The sequence below is a fragment of the Typopeltis vanoorti genome, chromosome 8 (genome assembly GCF_054136105.1).
Source record: "Typopeltis vanoorti isolate ZY-2024b chromosome 8, IOZ_Tvanoo_1.0, whole genome shotgun sequence".
Taxonomy (NCBI): Eukaryota; Metazoa; Arthropoda; class Arachnida; order Uropygi; family Thelyphonidae; genus Typopeltis; species Typopeltis vanoorti.
The window spans coordinates 19461983-19473344 of record NC_143556.1 but is presented as its reverse complement, the minus strand read 5'-3'; the positions used below and the strand labels follow the sequence as shown (position 1 = coordinate 19473344).

The following is an 11362-nucleotide window of genomic DNA, read 5'->3' as shown; positions in this document are numbered from 1 at the left end:
AAGTCAATCCTCATGAGCATGCTATCTACTGCTATAAATTCAGAATGAAGGGGTCGAGTTCTAGACAAAACAAAATCTCGAACTCCATCTATTATTCACAGAAGTTAAGATTAAAAACTAACAGAAAATGATGAGAATTGATTGTAAGGACCCATGCTTTTGTTTACACTGAATGGTTTAAGCATTTTTTAACTAAGAAGACACGGAATGTTTGATGTATTTCGTTAAAGTTATTTACGTAATACAACACACGCTAATATTTTTGCAAATTCGATTAGTATATAAGACTTAGTTTCTTATATGCATGAAGAAACAGAAAGAAATATTAATTTTCTCAAATAATATACGGAATAGGCAGTCACTAGCAGTGTTCGAGCTTTGCGTGCGAGCGTGTGTTTGTGTCAAATCTTAATACATGAACTTCTCTAAATAACTAAGATTGTTTACGAATTTCAAGTAGTAATAATAATAATAACAACAGTATTATATCGTTTCTTTGAAATTATCAATTACTCCAAATGAGCAAATGTAAACACAATAGCGAAATAAACATGAGGAAACCCAAAACAAACAGAAATGATAGAACGTGTAAACGAATGATAAATACCCCATAGTAAAATCAAACGCCAATTTATCAATTAATTAACAGGCTCAACGCCAATTTATAAATTATTTAAAAAAAAAAAAAGAGGAATGACAAACAGAAAATTTAGTCCACAAAACAAAGTCTGAGGACATGTCTCGATGAAGATAATGAAAAAAAAAAAAAAAAAACTGCGATAATCTTAATATAAATAAACTATATGAAATGTTATCAATACATTTCCTGAACTCTGCAAAATATCATAAGAAGGCAAAAGACATATTTGGTTGTAGTAATTCTAAAGAAAGTTTAAAAATTGGAAGAAATACTTCCCGTTTTGAAAAAAAAAAAAAAAAAAAGATACTGAAACGAAACTCAGCTAATGAATGATTACTGAATACATACACGAAATAAATATATTTTGATACTAGACACGTTATACTAAGATATTTATTTCTTATAATTACCTGCAATGGATGGATGGATCCTTCTGTTGATTTCATGCAATTTTTCAAACAAACTTCCAGCAGAAGAATTCCTCTGGACTTTCCCTTCTTCCTAATGTGGGCTCACGTGAAGTTCGATTAAGGTTTGCTACAAGAAAGAACAACTTGTTAAATGAGATCGCAGTCGAGTATGAAGAAAGTGTTAATAATTAGATTTACTTAATCTTTAAAATTAAAAAAATAAAAAAAAAGTTCCAGGAAGAGAGGTTATCGCGGATAAAAAGAGGAAAAGAAAATATATCAAATGGTAATTAATTTGCGACGTCCCTCAGGAAAATGAAGCGAAATAAGTAACAACCAGTTCGGCCAAATTCAAGAGAGGCTTTTTTTCGGCTGTGCGAAAATCAGTCGTTTCTCCCTCATTACAACTTTTCACGTTGAAATTGATAATGGAATCAGCTAACACTGGCTATCATAAAAAGAAAATCACTTGAAACTGCTCCTTTATTTATAATTAAAAAATAAAAATTAAAAATTAAAAAGCCTGGTGCTAATGTGCCTCAGGAAATGGAAAAACATTCCTAAAGGGATTTCGTAGGAGAAAAAGGAAAAGTTAGCTGCATTTCCAGTTCAAGGATTGCTGATTCTAAATTTACGAAAATTAACAATAAATTATCAGAAATAAATTATTCTTACTTTTATAAATGTCATTCTAGACGGCATTGCGAGTGTTTCACAGATATCAGAATGTCCGTCTAAAATATGTCCCAGAATTCCATTCGATTATTTTCAATTCACGAAGGAGAAATTAGGAAATCACGAAAGACTAAAAATGATGAAATGGAAATGATAAACGAAGATTTAATTCTGATTTCAGATTTAATTTTAAATTTTCATTGAATTTTTTACAAATTCTGAAAACAAAAGAATCCATTAGAAATTTAGTAAAATAAATAAAGAATGATTTTTTATAGAAAAAGAAAAAATATATTTTCAAGATTAATGTCACCATAGATGTTAGAGATATTAATAGACCGACGGGGAAAAAATAACTCATTCACTAGTAATAAAATTAGTGTTCAGTAAAATCGCTTTGTCCGTCGAAAAACAAATATCAGCAATTATGAAAGAAATCCTGATTTGCTATTTCAAGTATTCGCATGTCGGGTAAAATTTAGTTTTATTAAGTTAACCAAGTAAAATTAAAACCAGTGACTACACTGCTGTCGGTATATAAATAGTTATTTGAAGATAACATAAATTAATATTTATGCATAGCAAAAATAAACAATCTAAGACCTTTACATGCGTCTAAAGAAATATATATAAATATTAATAATAAACAAAACTCAAACAATGTTAATATCGCCCCTTTTTGCATATATGTATGTATCTATGTACTACAGAATTATATATAAATGTATACATGAGTAAGTGCGTATTTTGGCAGAAATTAAAGGATTTTACATATCTCCTATAATCTCTGCAGAAGAATGGATCATAAATCAGCTAACGCCTTTTTTGTTCCTTCATAGGGACATCCCTTCATAGTAAGCCAGGCCTTTTTAGCCCTGCCTAAGATTTGGAGACTGAGTGGGCAGTTCACTCTCCACTGGTAGCCAATCAGAGATAGTTAGCCCAAGGGTATCACTAATTCATCGGTACGCAGTGAAGCAGACGGCTAACAAATGCCGCCATCTTGTGTCCCTAATCCTAACATAATATTTGTCTTTTGTGTTTCAGAAATACCGTGAGTAGGCATATTTATATAAATTATAATACTGGAATTAAGTCACGTAAAATATTATTATTATTATTATTATTAAGCGAGACCTCCAAGGAGTAAGAGACTCATCGAGGGAGACCACATACTACACACACCAGCTGTCATACTTATTCTTAAATTCATTCACACTGCTTGCACTCACAACATCCAATGGCAGTCCATTCCAATCATGCGCACCCTCTGAGAGAAAAATCTAGCCCTTACCCCCTTCTTAGTGGCCTGCATTCTCAGTTTCCAAGGATGCCTCTCCTCCTTTTCCCACCTTCCATAAATTGAAAACTTCATCAATTGAAATCCTGTATGACCCTCTCAGAAGTTTGTAAGTCTCAATCATATCTCCCCATCTTTCTCCTGTTAGCTAGTGTCTGCAGTCTACAAATTTTCAATCTGTCTTCGTAATTAGTATTACACGATCCTGATATCATTTTAAAACTTTCCTTTGTACTCTCTCCAGTATGTCAGAATCACAACGGAAATCATGAGACCAGACCTGCACACAATTGTCCAAGTGAGGTCTTATCAAGCCCTTGTAAAGAGGCAAAATAACATCCTTATCTTTACATGTGAACGTCGTTTCAGCATTGCAATTCTCTTTTGAGTTGTATTTGCAATCTTTGCCACATAGCCACTGAACTTCAACTTACTATCAATTAACACTCCAAGATCCCAGCCTCATCAGTTTCTTCTAACCTAATCCCACCAATATAATACGACATTGAATATCTAATCACGCCAAAGTGAATGACTTTACATTTACTGACATTGAACTGACACCCATTTTCCCATGCCCATAATTCCAGCCTATTCAAATTATTCTGCAAGTACTGCATATCAGCAGCATTCCTGATTACCCCCTACCTGTCTTTGCATCATCAGTAAATAGCTGTACATCACTTGTCAAATCCTTCCCAATATCATTAATGTACAGATTGAATAACAGTGGAACAAGCACTGATTCTTATGGTACACCGCTAGTTATCATAAATCTTGCAGACTCACATCCCCGTATACCACTTTTTGATATCTGCCAGTCAGCCATCCTCTTATTCATGCTAATATTCTATAACTCAAGCCCATTTACTGCAATTTATGCAACAGTTTACCATGCTGTATTCTGTTAAAAGCCTTAGCAAAATCTTAAAATATCATGGTGTATCAATTCTCCTTGTCTGGTTCAATGGCAAAATTGTTATAGAATGTGAGCAAGTTGCTAAAACATGACCTTCCCTTAGTAAACCCATACTGTTCATTGCAAAGTAGAGATTTACTGTCAACCGATTTCTGAATGCAAGCCTTAACCAATTTTTTCAAAATCGTCACCACCACCACTCCTTAGATACTACTTGGTCGATGGTTCGATACATTAGCCTTTGTACCACCCTTGTGCAATGGAATTACCACATCCCTTCCATTCCTGAGGAATATTCCCTGTTCTGAGACTCATATTAAACAGCCTGGTCAAAGGAATGACCAGTTCAATTGAACACTGTTTTAGCACGTGTGCTGATATCCCGTCAGTTCCTATAGCCGAATTCTTATTCAATTTGTGCAACAGCTCTAATACCTCGTCCTCATACACCTGCGTTTCTTCATCTAGTGAAGAGGTAAGCGTAAGCTCGATATTGTGTACACCAGTTTGATAGCTTTTAACAAAATGAGCAATCTTTAACTGAACAACTCCTTCTGCGTCTGTAACCCTCACGCCATCTGGATTCTTTCTTTTACTTGCAGCATATCGATAGAATTCTTGTGGGTTGTCTTTATCATGCAGAGCCAGTTTCTTTTCATACTCAGATTTTGCATTGCGTACGAAAGTTGTAACTATTCTAGCATGCTGAAAGGACGTCATCCTTATACACATGGTTATTTATTAGTATAAATAAAAATATGCGTTATTTATTAGGATAATTTTCGCCCGAGTATCACAGGTATCTTCAGTACAAGGTTGAACAATAACTGACAATTCTAAAAGGTGCCACCTGAGTAGCTAATGCCGTTTATATATATACTGTATATATATATATATATATATATATACAAACCATCGGATCATATATATATATATATATAGACCATCGGATCTGTTTAAGTTTGGAGAGCAAAGTAAAGTTTAATATGTTTTTTATAAAGCCGTTCCATGAGTAACTGACTTTTGTGAAGGACTCTTGTCTTGTTCCAATGAACTCTGTCTAGTGTTGATGGCATGCTCTGCAAGTCCCGACTGTTTAGGTTCAAGATATTAAATATAAGACTGGTGTTCTTCTAGCCAAACAAAAGCAGATCTTCCTGTTTGTCCAAAATAACCCACAAGAGCAAGGAATCTGGTAGACACCTGGATAACTGAGATGTGGAAGCTTGTTCTTCGGAGAAGTGGGAAAGTTGGATATTTTTCTGATCGGGCGAAAGGCAACAAAAATATTTAGAGCTTTTAAAACTTTTGCTGTGCGTACGCCAATGCCTTTCACAAAAGGGACAGGGAATACGAGTTGTTTCTTCTGTATTTTAAGAGATACCAAAACTGCTCAAAGCTCCTTTGATGAAAGAATTCTTATAACCATTAGATAAAAAAGTGGAAATAATATGTTGCAATTCTTTCTGTAATAGTTCATCTGATGAACATAAGGAGTGGGCCCGATGAACCAGTGTTTTAATACTTCCAGCCTTTTGACTGGGATGGTGATGAGATTCAGTATGGATATGGATATTACAAGCCATTATATCCATACTGAATCTCATCACCATCCCCTGGGTTTCTTAGGGATGCAGAGGCAGTGGGAGAGGATTCAGAGTCGAGTGACCAAGATGGTGAGTGGTCTGTGGAATGTTCTCTATGAGAATAGACTGGCAGTGTGTGGATTGCAGAAGTTGGTCGATAGGAGAAAAAGAGGAGATATGATACAAACACTTAAGTTGCTTTAAGGGTTTTATAGGATTGATTCAGGGGGAAATGTTTCAGCATTTGGCTAGAGGGATCATTCCTAGAAGTTGAATAAAGGTGTGGTCAGTACGGGTGTGAGGACTAGATTTTTTTACTTGGAGAGTTGTGAATGAGTTGCCAGAGTCAGTTGTTAATTCTTTTTCTGTCAATGGGGTGAAGGAGAGGTATGATAGTTTGGGTTTCCCGCAATGAGTGTTCCGACTCCATGGAGGTGAGCGTATAATCATGGTAATAATAATAATATACAAGTCAATATTACACAGTAATCACTGGATGCTAGCAAGTACGTATATCAGAAACGCATTGAAGAATCAAAGGATTTCCGAGTATAATCTGGAGCAGTGTGTACTTTGAAGGAGAAAACGAAAATAAGAGTCATTTTCTTTAATTTCTTAATTTATTCTGTTCTGCAGTTTTCTCCCATCGCTCTGGGAGATTTTATGGGAAAAGAATGTCCAGAGTAGAAAAACCAGCAAAAAAAAAATACTGAAACGCAAGTTTCATTACTTGCTATTTACTTTTCACACGGTCATTAGTTTTGTGTTTAAACATCAGCAGTCGACAGAATTCTTTGAACTCGCATAAATTTGTCACACAAGGGATTACGTCTCGCTAAACAAAGACGCATGTGCATTACGAAATTAAGTCTGAATATTTTTTTTTTTTAATGTTTGGCCCATAGACGAGAGGTTGGTTGGTTAACCTATAGTACGACCATGTATGGGAAGGGAATTTGGAAACGAGGAACTTGTTCACATTGGATTTGAAGGCCTTTTCATGTATTCCTTGAGGAACACATGGGATGGAAGGCTGTTCCGCAATAGAACAGTATCAGTGAGGATGAAGGAAGAGAAATTTGTTCTATGAGTATGGAGTCTGACTGTGAAGGGATGTTGGGTCGTAGCTGCTCACGTTTTGATGGATTTGGTACAGAGGTGTTGAGAGTTCTGATGAACGTTTATCATGGAAATATTTATAGAAGATAAATGCAGTAGAAAAAAGACCTATGTACGAGTTGGTAAGTGATGAGTTGATGAGCTCTGACTGCTCTCTTCTTTTAGAGCTTCCGTAGCTCAGTCGGTATAGACGAAGTCCTTTGGGCGGAAAGACCTGATTTTGATTCTCGTCTATGATGTGACGAACCTTTGATCGTTTTGGACTAAAGATGAGTAATCGGTTTCATACGGAGGTGGGGAGTTTTCACCCTGAAACTCCGGTTTTTCGTCCCTCAGAAGAGACAAACCGGCCAATGAACACAGCCATCAATACTTATGACAATATGTGGAAGAGATGGGGTCCTCACCACATGTCGTTACGCTCATAGTTAACCATGAGTCACAACATGATCGTTAATCTCTTAGATGGGAGATGGCGCTCGAATGTAATGTGAATGGGAGCTCTCTTCTGTAATGCGTTGAGCATTTTTAGGGGGCTCATAGGGGTATCTCCCCAGAAGTGCGAGCAGTACTTGATTGAGCAGTAAATATCTCTCAATAGCTTGTCATATCATCCCTTAGCCTTATATCCTCAAAACTCGGAAAATTACGTGCCATCGCCCTGTCATCGTAACAATCATCCCTCAGTCCTGATTTCATTTCTGCTACTCGCCTTTATGCCCTCTTTGTTGCCTCCTTCACTCCAGTATCTTGTAACCGTATCTGAGCAGATGTGGTCTGATCACGGCCTGGTGCAAAACAGCCACTGTCGCCTTATCTTTCCTATTCAATTCTCCATTCGTTAGTGCAGCAATGATCTGAGCTGTTTTCTTTCTTCAATTTGTCCTCTGAAGTCCAATGAAGTTCAAAGTCTGCTTAACTCCACCTTGCGTAGAGTGTGCAGTCTCATAGAGTGCTGATTACCCTTTCAAATCCTCACACTTAGCAAGCACCCAAAGGTAAGCTTCCGTTTGTGTGACGATAAACCCAAGCCAGTGCAATGAGACAAGGAATAAGAAAGGTAGCGCAGTCTGATTTGGAATTTCCCTGACAATCTTTTTTCGTAAATAGTTGTTTATTTCAACTTATTACCAAGCTTTTTATGTGATTACCAAGGAGGGATTTCTATTCAGAATTCCCTTTTGTTGCTGAATAAACGATGATTCGTTGTATCGCATTGAAAACTAGCAATATTAGGGAACATCCCTCGCAGATATTAAAATTTCGTGGAGGTAAATTTGCGAGAAAAAAAAAATTCTCCAAAATATCTAAACAAAAAACTGATAATATTTTCAAGAATATTTATAATATAATAACATTCTCAGTATCGTTATTAAGAAATCAAACACACTTCAATCAAAATATTAGGATCACCATTTTACCAACCAACTACCAGTCGTATCACCATGAAAAAGTGAAAGCAGGAAGTTCTCGCTTTATGAGTTTTTTTTTTTTTTTTTAGCAAGTATCAACAAAATCGAAATTATGTAATTTGATTGCAATAAATAAATGTAAACATTAATAATTACGGAGTTTCGTGTGTGTGTGTGTGTGTGTGTGTGTTGTGTGTGTGTGTGTGTGTGTGTGTGTGTGTGTGTGTGTGTGTGTGTGTGTGTGTGTGTGTGTGTGTGTGTGTGTGTGTGTGTGTGTGTGTGTGTTTCTTTGTCCATGCAGATACTGTAGTTGGATAGTGCAGCAGTTGCAGTAAGACATTACGATGGATCTTATAGTTTTTAGTGTTCCGGCGGTAATCCCAGAGACCTCCGCTTTGAGTGAAACACTCGAAAGAGATTTTTGCAACCTAAATCACCAGGGGAGGGATGTGTGTTTCATTCCCGCACTGTGCCACCACGGATTTCAATACATCTGTGAATTGATCAAACTCAGTGCACTTTGTGCAGATGCAGACGAATGCCAGTAAGAGATTTTAGTTATAAAAAGAGCGTTCACTCAGCGAAGTTGGATTCCCTTTCTTCATCAGATCGAAACTAACGTGAGTTGATCGTGGGATATCCCTCCCCAAAATAGGGGGATATGATTGTGGACATCATAAAACGGCGATTGACCTGCTTATCAGTTCGTTTGTGGTGAAATCATTTGTTTTCAATAATTTCAGCTTAATGCTTTTTTTTTGTTGTTGCTGTTGGTTTCATGCCCAAATGGAAGGCCCAATTAGATTTGATTGCAGTGAATTAGAGATGATTTTTCCTTATTAGATTAAACTTAATTAGTTTTATTTGAAAATACGGTACTGGTAATTCCTCCTGGAATCACTGGAATCGTAAAATAAGTAAAAGTATAAAAGAATAAAAATTGGGAAAATATGATTACATGCAATCGTATATTAATTTATTTATTAAGTATGTTTACATTATCACGTTATCGCCAAGTATACAATTAAAACAAGTATCATCAATTTATTTTTCATTCAGTTTTACCATAATCAAATTAGGATCATTCTTAACGTTAAGCATCAAGCAAACTTGACGCAAAGAAGGAGCAACCCCCCACCTGAAATTGGTTTTCCACTCTGAGGTGGAATAGGAACTTTTAATTGTCAAAAACTTCACCACAGGTACAGAACAGCATTACTGTTTTAAATATAACTCCCACTCACACTACAGGTTGACGCCCTGTAGTAATAGACACGTTGCGTTACTGCTGTATTGTGTACGTGCTAAGTGCATCTGGAATCCCTGGTCAGGGAACGTGGAATGGCTTCGAGTGGAACGGCTCAGGGAATGTAGAACTGCTTACTGGAAACCTGAACCGGCTCTTTCGAGTTGTTTCAGGCTTTCAGTAAGCGGTTGGAGATGAAATTGAATTCCCACCCGATCACAAACATCCATACTCGTGCAGGATCCGCAGTCTGTGGGTTAGAGAGCGGTTACGCTAACGGCTGAGTCAAATGGGGCGGCAAGTTCAATTTGGTGTCAATCTAGTCGTGCTTATAACAAAATGATTCAAATGCTATTAACGCACTGGCTACGTGGTAGAACTAATAAATGGAATTTGACATTTTTGTGTGGATCCCACCCAGGTAAGACTCTGAGCCCATATCAGAGCCGGCGCGCTGAGTGGGCTAAGAGGAGTTAGTTCATCCCAAAACGCTGCCCAAAATTGCAGATCAAACATGGAATTTTTATTTTATTTTTTTCATTTCGTGCCTTCAATAAGCGGAGGAGTGCTTTAATTAACGAACTCTACTTAGCGGTTTATGGTTGCCTGCGTGCTTGATTACACTTACAGGGTAGTAGACTACATAGAGAGCGGTTACGCTAACGGCTAAGTTAAATGGCAATCCACCCTTCTTATCAAATTCGGATTAATGTAAGACGATAGGTTTCGGTTTTTAAATGATAATTTTTTTAAGTGCTTGCCATACTGAAGGTGTATTTTCCCAAGTGCTTGCTGTGTTATTGGATAGCGGACGTGCTTACCACGTCGGCCTATTTTTATTGACGAAATGTCAAAGTTCTAATGCACATCGGCGATTTCAGAATATTCGTAACATTTCAGTGGCTACAGAAAATGAGATTCCTTATCCTACAGTATATTAAACTACAGAAGAAGAAGCAGAATAAGTGCATACAGCATATTTTTACATGTTTCAATTGTTAGCGAACTTTACATAATATTTTCTGGATGTAATTTTCTTTATGGATGAAGTTTTTCTTACAAAACGGAATCAACGGTTGTGTGGCAAAACGTTATAAAGTCTGTTTCTCTATGCTATTTGTGTCAATGTGTAGTGAAACGAAGTGCTACTCAACTGCGGTAGTAGAAGAAAACCGGATTATAATAGGGTCAATATAACTTTGAGCTTACTTTCTCAAAATCCTGATGACGTCACTTCTGTTAAAATAGGTAAACGACCGAAAGATACTTCATAAGACTGTTTTAAAAAGTAGTAGATATGCGATGGTGGTATAGAGGTTAGCATAGCTGCCTTCCAAGCAGTTGACCCCGGTTCGATTCCCGGCCATCGCAAAATAACATTTTGGCTTTTACGAGGGAATTTTGTTCATTAAAGTTCATAAAATATGAAATATTTCAGTTTTCTGTTGTTCGTAAACGATGCTTATTTTCATTTCATCGTAAACAAGGTTTGTGTTTATGCGAACAATTCATTCAAAATTGAATTTAAAATTAAAAAAATCACAGGCAGACCGTTTTATTATTTATTTATTATACTGCATTTCAGTTACAGTATTAATTACTTGAAGAAACAGAATAAAAATCATAAACGCCAAGAAAATCGAGAATATTCAGAGAAGATTGACCAAGGGTAGGGAGGGACTGTACGATGAGTGTTACAAGGCTCGATTCCTTACTATTGTTAATATGATGAGTTTATGGAAGAGGAGACAGAAAGATGATTGGATTGACCTTTACTGCTAGTCGAGAACATGTAAAAGATAGATAGATTGAGGACTTTTACTTCACTTAGCTGAATAAGCCTCTGCTACGGGCTCTGCATAAGTAAAAGCCAGGGTGAGAATAATATACGATCCCTTTTATACTATTACGTACAATTTTAGTCAACGGTATCCGGAATCGGTAAGTTGAGTCACTTTAAGACAATTTTTTATTATGTAAGATTTAATTAGATGTAATTTTGTTGGAAAGTATTATTTTATTTAAAATTCTTCAAGTTTTGATTAATTTTTAATT

At 36.3% G+C, this 11362-nt stretch overlaps 1 non-coding gene across 1 annotated transcript; it reads left to right on the top strand.

Moving 5' to 3' along the window:
* Positions 1 to 10606: 10606 nt before the first annotated feature.
* Positions 10607 to 10678, top strand: TRNAG-UCC (transfer RNA glycine (anticodon UCC)). The gene has a single exon. It is a non-coding gene; the product is annotated as a tRNA-Gly (tRNA).
* Positions 10679 to 11362: the final 684 nt, after the last annotated feature.